General features: G+C 34.7%; 1 protein-coding gene and 1 long non-coding RNA gene across 12 annotated transcripts in view; one reads left to right on the forward strand and one right to left on the reverse strand.

Moving 5' to 3' along the window:
- LOC129751133 (formin-binding protein 1-like) overlaps positions 1–25,026 on the reverse strand; it is a 243,688-nt gene that overhangs the window by 212,662 nt on the left and 6,000 nt on the right. The window lies entirely within an intron of this gene.
- LOC129751135 (uncharacterized) lies at positions 293–2,158 on the forward strand. Its single transcript, XR_008738616.1, has 4 exons — positions 293–325; positions 419–601; positions 664–1,105; positions 2,028–2,158. It is a non-coding gene; the product is annotated as an uncharacterized LOC129751135 (long non-coding RNA).

Genomic DNA, 25,026 nt, shown 5'->3' on the forward strand with positions numbered 1-25,026 from the left:
TAGGTATGTTATTGGTTCTGGTTCAAGCCTAGGTATATATATTATTTTTTTAATTGATTTTAGGCAAATACGCTTCAGACTGGTGGTTCGTTCCGGTTCCCAATCTAATCGTAAGTGTTTAATTATGTGTCACTTAACATCATATGACTGGCATGTTCACTCTAAACATACAAACCGACAAAAACTATTGATTGTCGCTAGTGCTTGTTGGTTTCCTGTGTTCCAGTAGTAGAAGATTATTTTAAACATCGTCCGACTTTTTGTACACCCATCAGAAACGCTGTTGACGGGCAGAAAAGGAAATTCACAGAAGGAATCAATGATTGTGAGTTTAAGTTTTGTTTTCATAGAAATGTTCCTAATTCTGCAACAATTTCCATCGATATATTTTCAACTATTTTCGTTTTTATTCATTCAGTTGGAAGAGCGAAACCGAATCGACAAGATCATTTATTAAAAGTCGGGACAATCATTTATGACTTATGATCGAACTGCTCAGCGAACGCTCCCGGCCGGTGGTACTACCAAAATCGAACGACTGCCGGTTGAACTGCCAAAATCGGGTCTGGTTTAAAATGGCTCCTAACAACATCCAGCCGAAGTAGGTCATACACAATATTTTTTTAATTATGCTCATAACATTGATTCCTTCTTTAAATATAGGTACAAGGAGCATTCCTGTAACGTCCGCAGCAGTACGACCCCTGAGCCAACGAAATCAAAGAGCTGAGTCGAAAGCTAGTGCAGAAACACAAGCAAATCGGCTCAGATTCTACTAAAAAGGTGTCCGTTCCATGCATTCTTCGTCTTCCAATGTCCGACTTCGAGAACTATGAATGGCATGGTCTAGAACCTGCTGTGGTACAAATGCCTCGACGAAGATTTCGATTTAAGTCGTTTGCTGAGGAAACTTGTGACCGTTTTAAAAGACGCTAGCTGATCCATCGATTCAGCAGGATTTGTTGAAACTGGCTTGCCTACTGTACAGGGACCATCCGGAGTGATTGTCCGAATCAAGGTAACGCATCATCTCAACCATCATTATGGAAACGACACTTCATTGCGTGAATTGGAGGATGAAACCCACAAGAATCTGAAAATTACAGTGAGTGTATTTCACCCAGTAATCTTTCGATTTTTTTTTTAATCAAACCAAAGAAATCAGGATTTAAATGAAAAAAAAGCAGATTCAGAACTTTTATTCATATTGAGCAATAAGATCGAAGGCCATGAGAAATGATTATCATAAATGATCATTCAATTCCGATTCTGATGCAAAATAAATAGTACAAATTGACATTTTGTTATATGTTAGTTTTTCTTGTGCTTCATATTGGAGGCCGTTCAGTTATTACGTAACGCAATTTTCGGTCATTTTCGACCCCTCCCCCCCATCCGACGTAACACATTTTTGTACAATTTTCTATAAAAAAATCACAAACCGCAACAAACTGCTATACCCCTTCCACCCCCCCCCCCTCCCTAAACGCGTTACGTAATATTTGAATGGTCCCTTGGTAGATATTACTGAATGATGTCTATTGGAATTTGCCAATTGGCGCATTATCGATCCAAGCATTTGCATTTCGTACTTTGATCTATTTCGCTTATTTCCAATTTGAATTAACATTTTCCGGGTTAACAAAGCGTGTATTGATCATGCACCGATTATGGTTCACCCGTATTAACATTATTATTCAGGTTATTTATTCGGATTCATAACACAATATTTTAAAAAAACATTTGGTAAATGTGATCTTCAAAATTAGCAATTACTCTATTCATAATTGAAACCAAGCTTTCAGAAAAGATGACTTATTTTTACTTTAATTATATCGTTTATAGAAAAAAAATGTAAATTTGATTTTGTTTGTTAATTTTTTTTTTTTTGCAAATCAGTTTTAATTTTTTTATTTAGTTTGGTTTAAAATATTCAAGTGAATAAAAGTTTAAATTTGTCATGTCATATCAGCACTAAAAATTCATAGTATCATTAATTTATATTCTCTTATACAATTTTATTACAGATGGATGAAAAGAATTGGATCATTCGTGTATACGCAGGTTCTCCACTATAAAACGTTCGTAATTATGAAAAAAATATACATAGAACTAGAAAGAATATTTTTGCATAAGATTTTCTTTAATTATCCCGTTAACATGCAAAAAATTAAATAATAAATCGAATCGAATTGTTTTAATGGAACGAATAAAAACATAACAGTAATTTTCATTATTTATTGAATTGTGATCATGTCCATCGTACGTTCCTGTTGTTTGTTAGCATTTCCGGTTATCATGTTTACAAATTGGATCATCCAGAAATTACATAACGTCGTACTTTTTTTTGTTATATTAGCTTTTGAAGACATACATTTTTGTATATAAGAATTTTCTTGGCCAGAAATACATTTTTTTTATTTGAAAAAGGTACAAATAATTTTTAAACTATTGATAATGACTTCAATTTTTGTCGATGCTTCACTTTCGTGGTCTTATTTGACATTTCGCTTAAAAAGCTTTCCCATAGCTAACTATATTTAAAGTTATAGAAATTATATTGCGTTGTGTAAAATTTTGGTAACACAAGCTAATGGAAGCATATTTTTTAGAGAAAGAATAGCTATATCTATTATTTCTCTTAAAATTTATGTCTTTTAGCGTTTTCGTTTATTCTTCACTGGCACGAAGGACACTTTTTCTTCGTAAACAAACAAAATTGTCGCCCGGGACGATGCATGTGATTTATATGCGTCGTCCCGCGCGACGATTGCGTTTGTTTGTTAAATTTGTCACTGCCCGCGTGCCAGTGGAAAAAATGGAAACGCTATCATTAAGCTTCTGTTACCAAAATATTACGCAACGCAATGTAATTTCTGTAACGATCTAAATTTATGTCAAAAAAGATGCTTCACTTTTGTGCGTCCAAATTGACAGAAATTTACATCATCGATGATGTAATATTATGTTGAATATGTCATTAAATTTATGTCTGAGAATTTATGGCTTCAAGCGTTTCTGTCTTTTTAGTGTAATTTTATGTCAAAAGTGATGCTTCAATTTTGTGCATCCAATTTGACATAAATTTACACCAAAAAATTAATAGTGTGTATATCTATATACATTAAATCTATATACATTAATTACAAATTAACAAATTACATTCATCTATATACATTCATCTATATACAATAAAGCTAAAAATAGTGAAATGTATATACATGTTCATCTATATACATTTCACTATTTTTAGCTATATTGACGTTATTATACAATGGATTGTTTTGAAAGTTTGCACACGGGAGTTTTGAGGGAAGGGCAATCGATTTCAGATATCAAAGTTTATATAAAAGCCCCCGAAAGGGGTTTAGCTTTTTGGCAATAATTGCGTTGTTATGAATGATTTAGTCGAATTTTATACACGTGGTTTTTGATTCCTGATTTCATTTTTAGTAACAGACGACAGACGAAGTGATCGTCCAATATTTTTGCAATTATTATTTAACAATGAATCTGGAAAATGCTTGGCAATTGGCTTTCATACAAACTGTTCATGACATATTCCAAGTTGAAAGCGAAACGGAGTTCGTATGGGATCAGCTAGTAAAATAAATAAAAAAAAAAAATTCTGTGGACACTAAGTAAAATTTTGTTCGAACATTCCGTCAATCTTTTTTCCGAAGCATGTTTTCCGGATTTTGTTTTTGAAGTTTTGTAGGTGAATAATGTATGAAAAACATATTTGAGTTACATTATGGGGTTTCCAAAACTATAAATTTTTGTAGGCACTACATCGTTTATAAAATGTCAGAAATAAGCAAATCTGAGACCAATAACAAAAAAAAACCGTAAATTAGTAACTTTGAAACATGAATTTTATAGAATTTTATCTGATCGTTTTCGAGCTCCGGAATTATCCAGTTGTTTTTCTTTGTGGTTCTTAGCAAGTTGTTCAACAGAAATGCTTCATGATTTCAATAGACATCTCTCGTTGAAATTGCGTCTGTTTATCTGATATCAAGTTTGCTGTTTCATTTGGAATGGATTTAGAAGCTAAGTGGTTTAAATTCATGTCATTAACTAGTTTTTTTTCTATGTCACAGTTCGCTTCAAAATGTTTGCAAACAGAAAATTGCCTAGCCTAAAAAATTTGGCCATTAGGTAATCTCGTTTTTATGCAGCTTGAACCATTTTGGTGCCGTCTTCTTATCGACAAACTGCTAGATCATAATTGACGGGTACAATCAATGGGTCGCAATCTTCCTAACGCTCAACTCATTCACCTTTTCGAAATCTAATATCATTCAAACGCACCGGGCTCATATCACCCCAACCAACAACGGGTGGGTAGGCGCGTCTCACTCTCAAGCTTATTATAAATAAATAGGCTTTAACGAGCTTAATTGGATTTTGTTTTTTTTTTGTTCGACTTTTTTACGATTCTCCACTCTGAAAGGGGGTGGGCCCCGCACATTTGACACTACATCGTCGGGTTGGGTGCTCTGTTTTTTTTTCTGTTGTTGCTACTGGAGTTTAATAATATTTGCACACTTTACATAACTTGCCTTACGAATGCATTTGGTGTTCGACTTTTGTGTGATGGCATGGACTGTTTGTTGTTTGGATATTTGGTTGTTTTTGTTTACTGTTAAAAAATGCCTACCCGGTCACGATAGGTCAAGATAGGGGTCAACAAACGATGACGATTATTTCGTCAACAAATGCCGAGACTATTTTTTTTCATTTTCTAAAAAAAAATTTGAATAGCGAACAACTTTCATATGTTTCTTCACAGGCACCTTGTAATTCTAAAGCAATTCTACAGCTTGAAATTAAAATAGGAATCAATTCAAGCCCACGAAGTCAACATGATACGATGTAGGCTCGCTAAATTTTGCAATCAAATAGTTGCATTGAAGCTGGCAGCGCACGTGAATGGGTGACAAATCAGCATTCGTTATAGTAACAATCTCAGCCTTTGCGTTGCTGCATAAAGTCAGTCACTTCAACAACATGACACTATGTAGTATAGGTTTGTATCGTTTGCAGGTTTACAACAACATACACTTTAACATTCAACACCACCCTTAATTTACCGCGAAGCTAGAAACCTAAGAAAAAAAATCAACTATCGCGATTTGTATTTAAGTCAAAGCTTGAACCGAGATTTATCTTCATTCATCATATGCGCAACTGCGTTTGCTTCAACTCATGGATTTTTGCAACAGAACATACACAAATGATTCGGGATTGAACAAATTGAATTCAGCTTCTCGGAACGCGAATTTAATATTCTTCAATAAATAAAAATAAAAACATGTGATTTGTTTGCAAATCACCTGACCCAAGCCAGGCTTACTGTTCTCTGCGGTCTTAGCGGTATTTTTCTGTACCTTCGTGTATTTCCAACCAAAACGGATCGGTTCAGTTTTCCTTGAACCAACAACTCTAGAAACCCTGGGCAAATCCCAATGGAACTATTCGAGGTTCGCTACTTCATTTGGAGCTGGCGAGGGCCGCAAAACAGGTTTTCGTACCTCAAAGCTTAGTGCTTCTAATGGAAACGACGTTCGACGGCGTCGTAGTCGTAACAAGCAAATACATATGGGTACCCTGGAAGGTACTGACTGATGCCTTGATTCTGAGTTCCCCAGCAACAAACGGCACACATTTACAAACAAACAAACAAACAAACAACCGTACAGGCCCAAAGAAACATGATTGGAAATCTGGCCCGGAGCAAATGTCATCTCGATTTGTTGGGTCCCCCAAGAAATAGTTTGATGTGCGGGGCGGCTGTTTATTGAAATTCCACTTATGGGAAGCTTCTTTAGCCTATCCATTTGGAAGCTCTATAGCACCTGCTGATCCTATGATGGAATGCATTTTAGCGACCACCGAATGGCAGGTTCTATCCAAATTTTCCCGGTAATGGGCACTCTACATCCAAATAAATCGTTCACAGAACCAATAGATTGGTGCCGGAGTCGTATTACAGGTAACGAAGGTTACGCAATTGAAGATGAAAAATCGAAACTTCAAATTCATAAAAATGATCAAATTTTTACCTTTCTATCGCGTCTAAGGAATGAGACATGAGACGGAAAAATATATTTCTAGAAAAAAATTTGAATAACGAACAACGACTCAGGTCCAACCTCTAGGGCGCGCTCGCATTAGCCTTCGACAAAATTTACAAAATGACAAACATGACAATGATAAAAATACTACATTGTCCAAAAAATTTACAAAATCGACAAAGCTGTCATGATATTCATGAAGTGAACCCCGTAATAAGATAAGTCAATCATAGGAACTGGATGCTCACATCGTTTGCCACTAGAGCAATTGAAAGTTCCATTCTTCACCCACCGCTATATTCGCTATTCACAATTTCTGTTCTTGAGCACGAACGGCAGGAGAGAATTTTGTTCGTAGAAGAAAATTAAAACAAACCGGACAAATGCTTCTCATTCGTCTCGAGCTTTAAGCTCGCAGACTCGTTTTCAAAAATTGACAAAATTGCAAGGTTGGCCGAAAGCTATAGAAAATTGACAAGATTTGCAAAAGTAACAAAATTAACAAAAAAGACTAAATTGGCAAAATTGAAAAAGTTTTAAAAAAATTACAAAATCGAAAAAATTGACAAAATTGGCTAAATGTTGACAAAATTGATAAAAATGACCTAAATGACAAAAATGACCTAAATAACAGAAATGTCAAAAATGGTACAAATTAAAAAAAATGACAGATTAAAAAATATGGTCAAAATTTACCAAATCGAACGGATTGTAAAATTTAAAAAAAATCAAAATGGGCCAAATTGACAAAAATGACAAATAAGATAAATTGGACATTGGATGACAATAATGATAAAAATTGAAAAAAATGGTAGAAATAACATAAATGACAAAAATGCTCTAAACGTATGGACGATTGATAAAAACTTTTTAATCATTCTAAAACTCGTCGAAAAAAGTCGATTAATTAATCTACAATCTATCGCGGCGATAAACGAATCCGTAAAAATGACAAAAAAAAATTACAAATTACAATCTTCTCTAATATATAAAGATGAGTTGGGCTATATATGTTTGTATATATATATGCACCTTATACAAATCCACATCGCTTAACCGATCAGCTTGAAATTTGGTACAATGATGTAAACGGACATGAGAAAGGTCGACGTAATAGTTTTGAGCCCCTCCCACCTAAGAAAAGGGACCCTCCCATACAACTTATGTTTTTATTCCCACGAATCAAAAGTCATGGCACCATTTTGTCAACCGATTTTCGTTTCCTTTGGCGGGTTTTTTTTCACCATCACCATGGGCCGAGCATTAGAAGCAACCATCCAGAGTTCACGTGTACTGGATAGCAAATCAAAGCTTGCTCAGCATTAAAAATTCGAGCGGAGAAAAATTGGCGGGTGTTTTTTCCTTCTACTATTCAAAGCACGTGGTACCGGGTCGAGGAATTTGATTGCAATAATGAGCCTTCATTTAGGATAAAAAAAAACTATTCGCCTTATAGAAATAAGTGGTTAAAGATCGACTAGAATATGCAGTGTGTAAAGTATGGATACATTAATTCATGTTCATTATGAATTGACTTATTCAGTTGAATAACTATTTGGACTGAAAACTAAAATTCTAGCTTTTTGGTACCAACCATTTTCAAATTTTTGAAACTCCTCATAGGGAAAAAAAATAATAAAACTGAGGGTTGTAAGTTCAAGGCTGCGATCTAAAAACTTTGATTGCCGTGTAGGAATTTAATTTACAATAGGAATTAATCAATTAAACGTTCATTTTATGCAAAAAGTTAAAACCAAGTTAAACGCACGAGAATGTTGGCAATTTAATCTGAAGTTTTTAGTTTTCTAGAATTCAATTTCATTTGTCAATTTTTAAATTTTAAGTTATTATTGATCATCGATGTGTTCGATTCTACCATCCAATTATAAGAAAAAAACACATTGAAAACATGCATAGGAAGTCTTTTATAAGGTTTCAGCGGAAATCTATTTAGAAATAAAACTTAAATAGGTTTTCCATTCTAAGGGGAGATCTTGAAAAAAGGTCGTTAACATTTGTTTACAAGCTTAATACTTTGGATTTTCACTAGATAACACATAGAAAAGATTTAAAAAAAATTTTATCATTTGATGATAATAAAAAGGGTAATGCAATTCAAGCTTCCTAAAATGGTGGATGGAAAATAAGGTTGCCAGAATTTTTTTTCCGAACGTATCGAAACCGGACATATCCAGTAAATTATAGAAAAACCTGGCAAAATCCAGCATTTGATTTCAAAATGTTCAAATATCCAGGCAAACTTGGTCAAACCGCGGAATTATATAATTATACGAGAAATATACTTGCAATACTTTTTTTTTCAACAAACCACATCAGCAGATTTTAAATTGTATATCAAGCTTCCAAACACAAGTTATGATTATTTCTAAAACTTGCCATTTAAAACTTCTATTTGAACGTAAAAATGAAAAATTTAAATAATTAAATCTCAGTTTAAGTTACATTTTTAAAGTATTGTGAATAAATCCTGGCAAAATCCGGGCTTTTTGCAACAAAATCCGGGAAACCGGGCCGGACCGGATAAATCCGGGCAACCTGGAAACCTTAGATTGAAATGTTTTTTTGTGATAGAAAGGATAAGCATTCAAGGGAAATTATTTCAAATTTCCATTAGCAAACCTAAAAACTATTAGTTCAATAATATGAAAACGATAATTTTTTCTAATAATCCCAATTAAAACTTTAAGAAGACTAACAAAACTCACATAGCTTACATGGCCAAACATGGTCCAATTCGTTATGATGATGAACAAAAAGCTTACAAAATTTCAAAAAGTCAAATGACTCATTTTGATTTTTGATTTATGTGAACCCGAGCAAGGCCGGGTAAAATCAGCTAGTCTAATATATAAAGATGAGTTGGGCTATATATGTTTGTATATATATATGCACCTTATACAAATCCACACCGCTTAACCGATCAGCTTGAAATTTGGTACAGTGATGTAAACGGACATGAGAAAGGTCGAGGTAATAGTTTTGAGCCCCTCCCACCTAAGAAAAGGGACCCTCCCATACAACTTATGTTTTTATTCCCACGAACCAAAAGTCATGGCACCTATTTGTCAACCGATTTTCGTTTCCTTTGGCGGGATTGTTTTCCATATCACCAAGGGCCGGGCATTAGAAACGACCATCCAAAGTTCACGTGTACTGAAAAGCAAATCAAAGCTTGCTGAGCATAAAAAAATTGGAAGGAGAAAATTTGGCGGGTGTTTTTTTCTTCTACTGTTCAAAACACGTGGTACCGGTGCGAGGCATTTGATTGCAATAATGAGCCTTCATTTAGGATAAAAAAAACTACTCGCCTGTTAAAAATATATTGAGAAGAACAGTGGTTGAGAATCTACTAGAATATGCAGTGTGTATAGTATGGATACATTAATTCATGTTCATTATGAATTGAATTCTTCAGTTGAATAACTATTTGGATCTAAAACTTATGTTCCAGCTTTTAGGAACCATCCATTTTCATACATTCGGAACTCCTCATAGGGAAACAATTATTAAAACTGAAGGTTGTAAGTTCAAGGCTGCGATCTCAACACTTTGATTGCCATGTAGGAATTTAATTTACAATAGGAATTAGACAATTAAACGTTCATTCTATGCAAAAAATTGAAACCAAATCCAACGCACGAGACTTTTAGTATTTTTTTCTGAAGTTTTTAGTTTTGTAGAGTTCAATTTCATTTGTAATTTTTTAAATTTTAAGTTATTATTGATCATCGCTGTGTTCAATTCTACCATCCAATAATAAAAAAAAAACTTAAAAAGCACATTGAAAACATGCAGAGGAAGTCTTTTATAAGGTTTTCTATTCAGAAATTCAAAGTACACAATAAAATTTCAGGTATCAGGTATCAGAATGGGGGTAGGCTTAATAGCGGCACGTTATCCAAACATACGGGAAAATTGTGCCTAGCCTTTTTTTATCCAAGATTTCATCATTTACCTGAGAAACCTGAAAAACCTATAAAAGGAAGAAATAAATTCAATCTATTTAAGATGGCATAAAGCCTTTCCACTAGGGATTATTAGCATTAAAGCTCTTTTCTACATTCGGTAAGGAATGATAGAATGTTTTTTAAGTTTAATTTCTTAAACTCAGATTCGCTTAAAGCGTAAGATCCCAGAGTACGAAAACGTAGTCTGGCAAATGAGGGGCAGTTACATATAAGATGGAAGGGATCTTCCACATCTGATTCACAACTACCACATACTGGAGATTCAGCACGCTGAATGTTGTGCATGTGATAGTTGAGTTTACAATGACCGGAGAGTGCTCTGATCAAGATGCTGCAATGAAATTTATTTAAAGTTAATAAGTAACTCGATATGATTGGAGATGGTTTTTCTAAAAATAATTTAGTTTGACGACAAGTGTCCAACTCTTCCCAGTATCGTTCATGCTGGTTAGAGGACCAAGTTTGAATTTGGTTTCTGAACCAACATGGTGATATTGGGACAGCCGGCTCTGGTCCGTAAAATTCCTTTTCCGACCCAGCTCTAGCGAGTTCGTCGGCGCATTCGTTTCCAAAAATTCCCTTATGTCCGGGTACCCATAGAAGGTTTAATCCATTGCCTTCAGCAAGTTCTTCGATTGCTTTCCGGCATGCGATTACCAGTTTTGATCTAGAACTGGAAGCTCTAACTGATTTGATAGCTGCTTGGCTATCTGAACAGAAATAAATTGTTCTGAACATAATCTTCTTTTGAAGTGCAATTTGCACTCCATACATAATAGCATATAGCTCAGCCTGAAAGACTGTACAATATTTTCCTAGAGATTGAGCATATTCTATGTTCAACTCGTGACAGTAAATTCCTGCACCTGCACGGCCGTTTGATAATGAACCGTCAGTATAGAATACAATATGAGAGGACATTTGGTCCTCTACGAAACCTGATAACCATTCTTGAGGAGAAGGAAATTTGACTTTAAACCCCATGTAGGGAAAACTACTCGAGAGTGTTAAATCGTTTGGCGCTAGATTAAACTTGTTTAATCTAACTAATTCAGGCCACACATTTGTATGACTCGATGATCTTTCGATATTTCCTGACAGCCAGAAACCAACTGCCTGTAGACGAAAAGCACATGAGAAGGCTTCCTGTTTTAGGAACAAGTGTAGAGGTTTGATAGAAAACAGAGCCTCTAGTGCTGCAGTAGGAGTTGTAGTGAACGATCCGGACATCCCCAAAAGACACATTCTTTGAAGGTGATTTAGTTTAGTCCGAACTGTTGCAACTTCTCCTTTCTGCCACCACACTAGACACCCATAGGCCAGAATTGGTCTTACTATTGTGGAATAAATCCAGTGAATATGTTTAGGTTTGAGTCCCCAGTTTTTTCCGATTGCACGTCGGCATTGTCCGAAGGCCATGCATGCTTTTTTGATTCTGAATTCGATGTGATCAGACCAGTTTAATTTGGAGTCAAGAATGACACCCAAATATTTAACTTGATTAGACACGGTGATTTCGGAACCATAAAACAGCAGAGGGCGCACCCCGCGGGTGATACGTTTTTTAGTAAATAAAACAATATTAGTTTTTAGAGGATTAACTGAAAGTTCTACATGAGAACACCATCGTTCAACAGAGCGCAGAGCTTGTTGCATTATATCAAATAATGTGCTTATGCACAAACCTCTTACCAGCAGAAGATAATCATCAGCGAACCCATAGGTTGGTATTCCACGGTCATTGAGTTTTCTCAACAAGCCGTCTGCAACTAGGTTCCACAAAAGAGGTGATAGTACACCTCCCTGTGGGCAACCACGTGTGCTAACTTTTGTTATTGAAGCCTGTCTTAAAGACGAATGAAGATTCCTGTTACTTAGCATTGCGCTAATCCAGTTAGTTATAACACTAGGCACTCCATGAAGTAGTGCCGCATCCATTATTGATGTAAACGAGACATTATCAAATGCTCCTTCTATGTCTAGAAATGCTCCTAGACATGATTCTTTCTGTGAAAAACTATTTTCAATATTGTGTACTACGTTGTGCAGAAGAGTTAATGTTGATTTTCCTGTTTGGTATGCATGTTGTGTCGCATTAAGCGGATGTTGGACAAGGCATTCTTGCCTGATATGATGATCAATTAAACGTTCAAGTGCTTTTAATAGAAATGAACTTAGACTAATAGGACGAAAGCTTTTGGCTTCGTCGTATGATGATCGTCCCCCTTTAGGGATGAATTTCACGGCTATCTGCCGCCAAAGTTTAGGAATATATCCATGAGCAAAACTGCTTATCATTATTTTCCTTAATATGAGTTTGAAATGATCGAAACCTTTTTGAAGCAAAACTGGAAATAAACCGTCACTTCCAGGAGATTTGTATTGAGCAAAACCATCGATTGCCCATTTGATCGATTCTGTAGTAACTATTTTCCGAGCAAAATGCAAGGAATCTAGACTTCCAGAAAAGAACTCAGGCTCTATCGATGAATCTTGATCAACACATCCTGGAAAGTGAGTATTGAATAGACAACTTAATGTTTCTTCGTCGTTTGATGTATAATCACCACTAGGGGTTTTAAGGTATGAAACCTGATAATCTTTTGATTTGGCTAAGACTTTATTTAACCTACTTGCTTCGTGCAAGCTTGAAATGTTTGTGCAGTAGCTCTGCCAACTTGAGCGTTCGGCAGCTCTTGTTGCTTTCCGGTAAGCTCTGCGAGCCAACTTGAAAGCATCAAAACCTTCCGTGCGCCTTCGATTCCAAGAGCGTCTGCAGTTTTTTCGTAATTTACTGAGATTTGAGTTCCACCATGGTGTACTGTTTTTGTTGAATTTCAACGTTCGTATGGGACACGCTTCTTCATAAGAATTTAAAATAATTTCGGTGGTTTTTGCAACCACTTCATCCAACTCAGAAGGAGTAGTAATTTCAGGTGTATATCCATGAAATTTAGTAGCAAGATGCTCCAAATATAGGTCCCAATTAGTTGTTCTTGGGTTTCTGAATGTAAATGTTTCTAAAAACTCACCTGAGTGTTCAAAATAGATAAACCTGTGGTCAGAAATCGATTCTTCGTTAGGCACATGCCAATTTGAAATTTCCTGAGAAATTGATCTAGAACAAAGTGTGATGTCAATCACCTCTTCTCTGTCACACCTAACAAAAGTTGGTTTATTTCCTACATTTAGAATTTCTAAATCAGTGCTGCTTAAATATTCCATTAAATTTAAGCCTCTCAGATTGATATCTGAACTACCCCATACAAAATGATGGGCATTGGCATCACAGCCAATTACAAGAGGTATATTTTGTGATTCACAGAATGAAATGACATTTTTTAAATCATCCGTAGGGGATGATTGTTCATATGGTGAGTATGCTGAACAGTAGACGTATTTTCTATCAGGCAGCGAAACCTGAACGACGCAAATATCTCTTGTTGTTAGATTGGGTATAAGTGTTGCATTTAAAGAATTGTTTATCAATATACATGCACGAGGCATTATTCGGGCATTAGTCATTCCAATTACACTGAACACAGTAAAGTTTGGTTTGAGCAAATTCCCAAAGTAAAAAGTTCCATTTCGGAAATAGGGTTCTTGGACCAAGGCGATTGATGCAGTTCCATTAAGGATTAAACGACATAAGTTAAGTGTAGCGGTTCTTTTGTGCTGCAGATTTATCTGTGCAACCTTAATAGAAAGCATTTCTATCAAAGAATTCCACACATATTTCCATCACACACAAGAACCCCTGCACCTTCATATCGACGCATGAAGCGGGGTATCCCATACAGGATGAAAATTTAAAAATCGTGTGTATAGTCAAATGACTCATTTTGATTTTTGATTTATGTGAACCCGAGCAAGGCCGGGTAAAATCAGCTAGTCTAATATATAAAGATGAGTTGGGCTATATATGTTTGTATATATATATGCACCTTATACAAATCCACACCGCTTAACCGATCAGCTTGAAATTTGGTACAGTGATGTAAACGGACATGAGAAAGGTCGAGGTAATAGTTTTGAGCCCCTCCCACCTAAGAAAAGGGACCCTCCCATACAACTTATGTTTTTATTCCCACGAACCAAAAGTCATGGCACCTATTTGTCAACCGATTTTCGTTTCCTTTGGCGGGATTGTTTTCCATATCACCAAGGGCCGGGCATTAGAAACGACCATCCAAAGTTCACGTGTACTGAAAAGCAAATCAAAGCTTGCTGAGCATAAAAAAATTGGAAGGAGAAAATTTGGCGGGTGTTTTTTTCTTCTACTGTTCAAAACACGTGGTACCGGTGCGAGGCATTTGATTGCAATAATGAGCCTTCATTTAGGATAAAAAAAACTACTCGCCTGTTAAAAATATATTGAGAAGAACAGTGGTTGAGAATCTACTAGAATATGCAGTGTGTATAGTATGGATACATTAATTCATGTTCATTATGAATTGACTTCTTCAGTTGAATAACTATTTGGATCTAAAACTTATGTTCCAGCTTTTAGGAACCATCCATTTTCATACATTCGGAACTCCTCATAGGGAAACAATTATTAAAACTGAAGGTTGTAAGTTCAAGGCTGCGATCTCAACACTTTGATTGCCATGTAGGAATTTAATTTACAATAGGAATTAGACAATTAAACGTTCATTCTATGCAAAAAATTGAAACCAAATCCAACGCACGAGACTTTTAGTATTTTTTTCTGAAGTTTTTAGTTTTGTAGAGTTCAATTTCATTTGTAATTTTTTAAATTTTAAGTTATTATTGATCATCGCTGTGTTCAATTCTACCATCCAATAATAAAAAAAAAACTTAAAAAGCACATTGAAAACATGCAGAGGAAGTCTTTTATAAGGTTTTCTATTCAGAAATTCAAAGTACACAATAAAATTTACATTCTACCGGTAGATCTTGAAAAGAGGTCGTTAACATTTGTTTATAAGCTTAATACATTGAATTTCCACTAGATAACACATGGAAAAGATAAAAAAAAGTTATCATTTGATGAAAAAAAAGGTAATTCAATTCAAGCTTCCTAAAAAATTGTGGGTGTAAAATAAGGTTGCCAGAATTTTTTTCCGAACGTATCGGGACCGGAAAAATCCAGCCAATTTTATCGGAAAACCTGGCCAAATCCAGCATTTGATTTCAAAATATTCAAACCGATATCCGGGCAGTATCCGGACAAACTTGGTGAAAACCATGGAATTATTTAGGAAAAATAACGAAAAATATACTCGCAATATTTTTTTCAAAAAACCACATCTGCAGATTTTAAATTGTATAACAGCTTCCAAACACGAGTCATGATTATTTTTGAAACTTTCCATTGGAAACTTATTTTTGAACGTAAAAATTAAAAATTTTAATAATTATAAAATCTCAGTTTATGTTACGTTTTAAAAATGATGTGAATAAATCCGGGAAAAATCTGGTAAACCGGGTCAGACCGGACTTTTCTCAAATTTTTTATATTATTATTATTATTTTTTATCGATTTATATTTTATGTGAACCCGAGCAAGGCCGGGTAAAATCAGCTAGTTAAAGTATAAATAGCAAAAACGACAAAACTGTCACAAATGACAAAATTTTAAAAAAAAATGCAAAAATGAAAAGTTAACAAAATTGACAAAATAGATAAAATTTACAAGGTTGACAAAAATGATAAACTCAACATAGTGGAAAAAATTGAATGAATTGACAAGTTTTGTCACTTTTGTCGATTTCGTCTGTTAAGTCAATTTTGTTTATTTCAACAATTTTGTCAAATTAGTCAATTTTGTCAATGTGGTTACTTTTGTCAATTTTGTAAATTTTGTTGATTTTGTCAAATTTTTAATGTGGTCAAATTTGTCAGTATATAGTCACTTTTGTCAATTTTGTTTATTTGTCCTTCCATTTTTTATCAATTTTGTCAATTTTATCAAATTTAAAATTTAGTTCGTTTGATTATTTTTTTTTTCAATTTTGTGAAATTTGCAAATTTTGTTATTTTTCATAATTTTCACAATTTTTGTTAATTTAGTCCCTTAAGTCAATTTTGACAATTTCGTAAGTTAAGTCATTTTTGTTTATCAAAAATTATAAACTCAACATAATGGACAAAATTCAATCAATTGACAAAATTGACAAGTTTTGTTACTTTTTTCGATTTCGTCAATTTTGTCACTTTTGTTAATTTCTTAAATTTTGTCAATTAGTAAATTTTGTTGATTTTTTCAATGAGGTCACTTTTTTCTGTTTCGTAAATTTCGTTAATTTTTTCAAATTAATCAATTTTGTCGTTTTTTTCAATGTGGCAATTTGGTCAATATTTTCAATTTTATCAATTTTAACATTTTGTTCATTGGTTATTCTTGTCAGTTTAAATAATTTTCACATTTTTCGTTAATTTTGTAAATTTAATAATTTATGTTAATTTCTTCATTTTTTTTGAATTTGTCTTTTTGCCAACTTTGAATTTTTTTTTTATAAATTTTGTTCATTTTAAATTTTTTTATGTTTTTAAACAAATTGTCATTTTTTGTTTTATTTGTCATTGGCTTATATTAAAAAAAATTGTCAAATTTGTCAATTTCAACATAAAAGTCATGCATTTTTCAAAAGTGATTAAATTGACAAAAAAATAAAAAAATCAACAAAATTGTCCTTGTTAACAAATTTGAAAAAAATTACAAAAGCTAAAATTTGATAAAATTTAGAAAAATGACACAAATACTAAAATGACAAAATTGAAAATATTGGCAAAAATTGTCTAAATTAAGAAAATTTACAAAATCAATAGTTAATCTAACCTATTATTGAACCCTACGTTACCGCATCGTATTTTACGATTGTAATTTTACGCAATAATTTTTTCAATGTACATACTCGTTTTCTTAAATTCAGAGGTTACCCCAGAGCAAACGTTGAATTATTTGAAACACGTGGTTGGGCATCTTTTTAATATTTTATTCTTTATTTTTATATTTCTTTAATTTTTAAATTACCATATGCTGTTATTCTAAAAGAGTACATTGAGACTATACTTATTTAAATAAAATTATAGAAAAGAGATCATACAGGATTTTTTAAGAATCCATAGGGTATAAATGCTGAGAAGCTATGTCATGTCAACTAGCAAAAAAACAAACATTTGTATATCTACTGCATTAAAAAATAAAATAGACACTTTGAGCTTCAATAACTTCTAACTCTGGAGATATTTTTTGTTTAAATTTTTTGTGGAAGATGTAGATTAAGGTTATTTCATCAAATTTGAGCTTTCTTAATGATGTTTAAGCTAAGATACAGTATTTCTGCTCAAATCGGACTTTTTAAAGTTTCCAAATTCAAACTGCAATATCTCAAAAACTTCACAACATGTATAATTGAATTTCCGAGTGTTGGTTGAAATATGAAGCTAGCATTGTTTGAAATTTCCGAAAAAATCTATCGATGGGATAAAAAGTTACGTGCAGTATAAGACTGGTCCACATCTATTCATATTTTTTTTTTATCATTTTAATAAGAGATATAAACTAAAACTGTAGATCGTTTATTTGAACTCGAGAGATCACTTTGATTAGATATTCATCCTCACAATAAAGATTTAGTTGAAAAAGTCGAAGTCAAAATAAAAATAATAATTCTGCTTTAGAAATATAATTTTGAACCACAAAAACTATTGAGTTGAAGTCCAAATAATTGTGCAGAATAAAAATTGAAAAAAGCAAGTGGCTTCAGCAAAATTCAGAAAACGAATTGAAAATTTGTTTTGATAAAGATTAAAAATCTAAAATAAGGTAGCCACGTATCCGTGCCGGATAAATCCGGACAATTTTATAAAAAAGTCTGGCAACATTCAGGCATTTGATTTCAAAATTAACGACCACGAATCCTGGCAATGATCGGGCAAATTTTGTCAAAACCCAGAAATTACTCAACAAATTGTGTCTATGAGAACACAAGCAGAACTTAAAAACTCGGATATCGAATGTTGGCAGATATGAATTTGGAAATTGAAGAATAAAAGACCGTTTTTCGTTATTTGTTATCAGATTTTAAATATCTCTGGATCAAGCTCCGTACTGGAATTAAAAAAAAAAAATGAAATTGGAATTTCAGTTTCAAATCTGTGAAAGTTCAAATTTACCTCATAATATTGAAAAAAATATATTCTTTTTAAAATCAAAGGATTTTTATGAGTGCCTCATAAAAATTATGATTTGTAAATATTTGTCGAAAGTTTGAAGGTATGAAACGTAACATTACCGAATGGTAAATTTTGAGTTTATAATGCATAACGATTTTTCATGTTTCAAAAAAAAATATAAACTTTCAGATACATTAAATTTGTCCTTCATACTTTTCCGATCGATCGAAAGTTACAACTTTTTGAAAAATGTATTTAAAAACGAGAAAAAAATCTTTGACGTGCCTTTTCTCGAAACAGCTTTGATGTACGTATAACTGTTTGGCTCTACACGCTCATTTCTATTTAATCATTTATGGTTAAAAAATAACAATTTTAAAGTTTCTGCTCTAAAACTGCCAATATGGTTATTTTTCAATAATTTTTTTAGTTTCAAATTCAACCAAATTATTAATTCTTGAGTAATAACCAGAGAATGGAATGGTGTTTTAACCGCCATTTTGAAAGTTATCGATGGTGCAGCCGAACATGGTCGAGTAGAAGATCCGGTTTTTGTTGGCGAAAACCATCAACATCCTAGGATCGAAGGGTTGGTAAATAAATGTAAATTCAGAGTCTTGAATTTGTGCTGAAATTTAAAAATCTTACAAATTAGCACATCCAAACTTGCTTCCACATTTGATCGGAATCTCGCACATAGGCGATAATATTCTCAAGACAAATGGTTCAGAGTATGGCTGCTGTTTTATCTGACGCGTTAAAATCCGGGTTTGGAAACAAGAGTGCCCGATTTTCATGGCGAGTTTTTGCTGGTCGAAAATCTGCCTCGAGTAAATCCGGAAACCTGCGAGGGGCGAGTTTTCATCGAGAATGGTGCTAGTGCGAATAGGCAGATAAGCCAGCGATTGATCTAAACATGGTGCTAACCGAGCTAAGAAATGGCTCAAGCCAAATCAAGTGGACAATCTCAGATAATATTAGAAGCTGTATTAAGATCGGATTAAAGACGTTCCCGAAAAAACTGTCGAAAATCCCCAAGCCAAACTTTAAACATTCCTGTAGGTGTGGCAGCAGCTTTGAAGGGAAATCACAGATTAAAATCATCAAGCATGTCCATCTGTGCAGCTTCCACATCAGACTCACAGGAACCCTATCAGGAACAGTCGGTTAAAGCACATTTTAGGACCTATAGAATCTCTTTTCTTTTCTTTTATTTTCTTTTTTGGGTTTTTAGATTTATTATTAAAATACTTAATTACTACAAGACAATCTCCTCATTTTCACATTCTTTGCATTATTCTACTCTATTAATATAAACTAACTTAAATTAAGTCAACTTCCAAAATTTGCAGAAAATGCATTTTTGTTGTTCCACCTCTTATTTCTTTTTGCAACACATACACACTGGGATTCTTGCGGTTTTTTTTTATCAAATATGATATAACTTTTGCTTATTTGAAAACCCCAAACTTTAAACACAAAGAAAATTGCCATATGACTATGTTTCCATATAGCGCTGAGGTAGGAAAATTACAATTTTTCCTCTTCTACGCTCAAATATGTTCTGCTTAGAAAATAACCATATTTCAACTACTCACCGAATAGTCTTTTTATGGATTCTTCGAGAGAAGTCATAAAATGAGATAATGCGGAAAAATGTCAAAGATGGTTATTTTTTAACCACAAATGGTTATTTCAAAACGAGCGTGTAAGGGCCACATATTTAACGTAACATTTCATAAGGGCGAAACTAGCAATTAGCTCGAAACGAGAAAAACGCGTTTGAAATTTTGGAACATCTAATCAAATCCTTTTTGAAAAGTCGACAACTTTTTGTTCAAGTAAATCAAGAAATGTGCATTATATTCACTTATTGTTTGTTGATTATCAAGAGCTTTTACTTTTTTCACTAAATTTCAGATATTTTCGAGTTTCCCCTTTTTTTTCGCTCAAAATGATCAGCCGTATTTGTTCCGTATTTGTTTTGGTTTTGAAGTTAGGCCCTTTGGTCCTACACGCAAAGACTAATTAGGCCATTTTGTCACACACGGTCAACACAGTTACGCCTATTGGCCCTACACGAATAGAAAAATTACCCCATTTTGAATAGGCGTAACTCACTTTCCAACGAAAGTGCATCAACATGAAGTTTCGCCTAATTGAATTTTATAAATTTTTTGAAAGTTTTGAACAATTTTAAGATGAAACCGCGTTTATAAGGCAAAGTGCAACCGCGTACATCCGGAATGACTGTTAACTCGATTTGTTTACATTTGGCAGTTTCGCCCTTTTGAAATGTTACGCTAGATATGTCACTTGTATACACGCTCTTTTTTTAAACTCAAAATTACGATGCTTTAGTTTAAAACAACACCCCGTGGTAGCCAGGGATGCCAGGTGTTGAGGATAAAATTTTTGTTTTCCTACCACGTACCATGCCGATCTAACTAAAAAAAAAAAAATTTTAATGCATGATTGGTGAAATACCAATGCATACAAGCGATTCATAGTATAATCTGGGACTTACAGATCATATCCGATACGTGAATATTGATTTAATCACACAATTTCAAAAGTCTGTAATATCTTGACACTCTGTGTAAAAATCTGGGCAAAATCTGTGTCCGACCAATATCTAGACAAAGGGCCAAAAGTCTGTGTTTTACAGACAAATCTGGGCTCCTGGCAACCCAGGTGGTAGCCATCAACTTTGAGTTCGACTGGGCCTTTTTATTCAAGGGCTGTTAATTTTTAGAGAATTATAGGATGGTTAATTTTTTTGTAACCGGATGCTGCTGTTCCGGTACATTGTATTCAATTACAAAGCGGTGGAAAGTTTTGACACTTCCGGTCAAAACTATAAAGGAAACATCCGGATGTTACTTCCCACGGGAAGTAAATAACACCCGGAAGTTTCCGGACATTCCAAGTCGCTGACAAATGATGACAATGACGGACAAAATTTCAAGCTGACAACGGCGGACATCCATTATGACGTCCCTTCATAGTCTTCCGGCAATTGTACCGGAACGACAAAATTTTGCGAGGTGTTCCTTGGTTGCTGTTCCGGTTCGAAGTAAACTTGTTAAATGTTTTCAGTCCAACAAAGAGAATCCAATTTTTAGTTCATTCAACTTTGCTCCCTCGCCGAAGGAAAAAAAGGGATCAGTTTTGAGTAGAATCTAACTATTTTGAAAATTGGTCTAACTTAATTTTGACAATTGAATTTGTGATTTTTTCGTGTATGGTGTAGGGGTGCATAACACTAGTTTACAAAGTTCAAAAAAGCCGAAAATTTATAAATTTTTCCGATTCGTTTACTACAACTGCTGCACTCGTCCTCTAGAGCGTTTTTCGACCTTAACACATGGTCGGTCGATTTTCACTGCCCCACACCATTCCGATGCAATTAAATCACGAATCTGGTATTTGGTCGGCAGTAATTGAATTGGGTGTCAAACGATTGACGATACTGTCCCGGACAAGTCAATTAGATTAAAGCCGCGGCCCCATGATGGAATTGATGCTTCATGGCTGTTTAACAACGTTTTGTAGCATGCTTCACGTGGGATTTTTTTTATTGATTCTGAATTATCTATCATTAAAAATTAAAAGTCTCATTGGGAATGGTTTTCAAAAATGAAAAAAAAAACGAATAATTTCAGCTCATCGACCTCGAACCAGGCGGCGCAACCGATAGACCTGGCTTAAACATATTGCTGCCGATTAAATTTTATTCTGGTGGCGGCAGACATTCCTCTTTCGTCGGGCGAGTTCTTCTGTGTTCGAATCCCAAAGCTCTCAGAACCCTAGACGTGGTGGTCAAGAACTGGACAAGTCTGGACTCTGGAAACATTAACTGAAACGAGACCTCTACATAGAGAGAAACGGACAAGAAAACGAAACCCCGAAGCGGGAATATGATGCCGGGACCAAACAAGTTGGGAAACAAGAAATCAAGAAAAAATCGTCAAACAGAAACTACCTATCCGAAAAGACGGTGTGGGATTAAATGTCAACCTGCCACGGAGGAGTTCTCGGGTTCAATCTGTGGTTGGTGTTTTAGTTTTGTTCTTCTCTGTTTTGCTTGTTTCTGGGATCGGATCAGCGTTATTTATTATCCGATTCGGAAATCTAAGCAAATTTGGAAGTTCTTTGATCGTAGACTGTATTTTTTAGGTCTATATCCAGATTTTGCAAACATCAAACTCGGTCTCGGCTTGATTTTCGATTGTTCTTTTCTTCTTCAATGTTCTGAATCCATCCAACATCTACGTAAACACTTGAACGTCACCGAACTCAAGAGACCATGACCGAGTGGATACGTGAGAGGTTTCACCTCTCCAGCCAGACTCGACTCAACTTCAGGGAATGTTTACCGGTTCTAGTTTTTTTTTCTCTTTTTTAACCCGAAACCAATCGGACGGGGAAAGAGTTAAAGAACGTGAATGTAGCGACGCCCAAACAAAGAAAAAAAAAACACAAAATAAAACAAAAGAGTTAGAACGTTCTACCCACATTATTTTAAACTCGACGCGCACCAGACTTACTTTAAAAAGCGGAACTGTGGGTGAAAAGTTTAACCGGGAAGCTTGTTCCGGAGGGACTTTAAAATAAAAAGAGACGTTTTGCGCTGTCCCCCGCTGCTGTTTTGCGCTGGGAAATGAAGTTATATTTCAATCGTAACGGTTCCGGTCCAGTGCCAATTGGACCAAGTACTAATGTGTAAGGTGGCCGCGACCTCCGACGACTTCTAAATAGAATCTGATAGCGTCATTTGTTTGGATGCATTTCTGGGCAGGAAATGATTGTTAGTGGTTGCGAGCTTGGGAAGTTGGATTTGGTTTCGTTGAATTTATATCGAGTGATAAACCTATAAATTTGGGTGGTAACATAAATTTGAAAAAAGAGTCTCGTTTGAGAACACAACGCTTTTGCTTCAGCTTAGACAGAAATGGCTCCGAGTGCTCAAATCACAGAGCTTTAATTCGTTCTTTTATCAAATGACTATGCAATTTTTTTCGAAATTTTCAAAAACTAAGAGATTATTTTTACTAGAGATGTACCGAATATTCGGTTAGTCGAATATCGTCCAAAAACCGTTAAGCCGAATATTCGGCTCACCGAATAGTTGAGCTAAGTATTCGGCCGAATAGGCCGAATATTTATTTTTGAAATTTATACAACAACATAATTGTCAAATTTTTACATGAATTTGGATAATTTATAAAATATTCAAATGTTATGTTTAAAAAGCTACACAATCATCAAAAAATTATGATTTCAGTTAAAAATTTTGGGTGTATCCGTGTATCTTTCACTGTAGATCGTACACGAGATGCCCAGATATAGTTCAAAACTTCCCGGATTTTGTTCGGCTTTATTCAAATTATTTGCTAAATCAAATAAAAAACTCTGAATTCTCTTTGAAAATTTCAAGTTTTTGTATTCAAAAACAATGTTTAAGCAATTCCAAAAAAATTTTTTTTTGTTTAATCCTTAGATACGCGATTCAATGAAAACATTAAATTACAAGTTATTTTCTTTCAGTTTCCTACTGATTTTTTTTGGCCTTGATTTTGTTCAGATTTGCCCTTTTTTACAATGTTTTCAAAAAATTGTCCTGAATTGCTCAACCCTGTGGTTGGAAGTATGGCATGCTTAAGGTTAAAGCACAATTACTCAAAATCGATGAAAGAGCCGTGGACTGTATTTTTGCTCGAATTTGGGGACGGTTCGAAAAGTCCGAAAACACAATTTACCGGATGTGTTTGGAGGGATTTAACTAATTCGATATCAAATAAGCAATTTCAAATTGCTGTGCACCAGTTTCGATTTTTCCCATATTTCACAGGAACCCATCTCTTTGATGATAAACGCCCTTGCACTTGCAATCAGAAAGACCTCTATTTGAAAAAGATCTTGTAATAAATAGTAATAATCATCAGTTTGAAAGTAATCGACTCAAAAACATGAAAGGAATTAAGATGGAAGTTTATTACATACCTAATACATAATTCCTATTGCTTCACGATTCTTGATCAGCTTCACAGCGGCCAAAGGCTTCGTTATTCCATCAGCAAGTTGCTTCTCAGATGTAACGTAGTTGATGTTGACTACTCCTCTCTCCAGTGTATCTCGAATATAGTGATGTCGTATGTCGATGTGCTTTGTTCTTGAGTTGTAACCACGATTCTCAGCGACCGCGATTGTACTTTGGTTATCGCAGAGAATAGCAATTGGTCCGATCTTCTGGAACTGCGACATCAGGTCTTTCCTACACGAACCTTCTTGGACTGCCGCCGAAAGTGCCATATATTTATTCTGCTTCACAAGTGGATAATGCTATTGTTGGCTGGAGCTTACAGCACCAAGAAATCGCGACCCCTTGCAGTTGAAATATGTAACCGCTCGTTTACTTCCGGTCGTCCAAATCAGCTGCCCCTTCAGCATCGCTGTAACCAAAAACCTCCGATTGCACAGCAGGTAGCAGAAAATATGCTTTACCGCACTCCTGGACAACAGGATTTGAGTTGTAACGGCTGAGTTGATTCACGGCGTAAAGAATATCCGGTCGGGTAATCTGCGCCAGGTACATAAGAGAACCAACAGCTTCTTGATACGGAATGTTGTCCATCTGCTTCCCATTCTCAGCTGTTTTAGGTGACATGACTTGGTTCAGCTTGCGCACCATCGGAATCTTTGCAGGTTTACAGTTCGCCATGTTGAAACTAGCCAGGATCGCTTCGATCAAGAGCAACACCATCGTCGGTCCGACTGATCCGTATACCCAAGCATCTCTCAGCCTCGCC

This window comes from Uranotaenia lowii, chromosome 3 (assembly GCF_029784155.1).
Source record: "Uranotaenia lowii strain MFRU-FL chromosome 3, ASM2978415v1, whole genome shotgun sequence".
NCBI lineage: Eukaryota > Metazoa > Arthropoda > Insecta > Diptera > Culicidae > Uranotaenia > Uranotaenia lowii.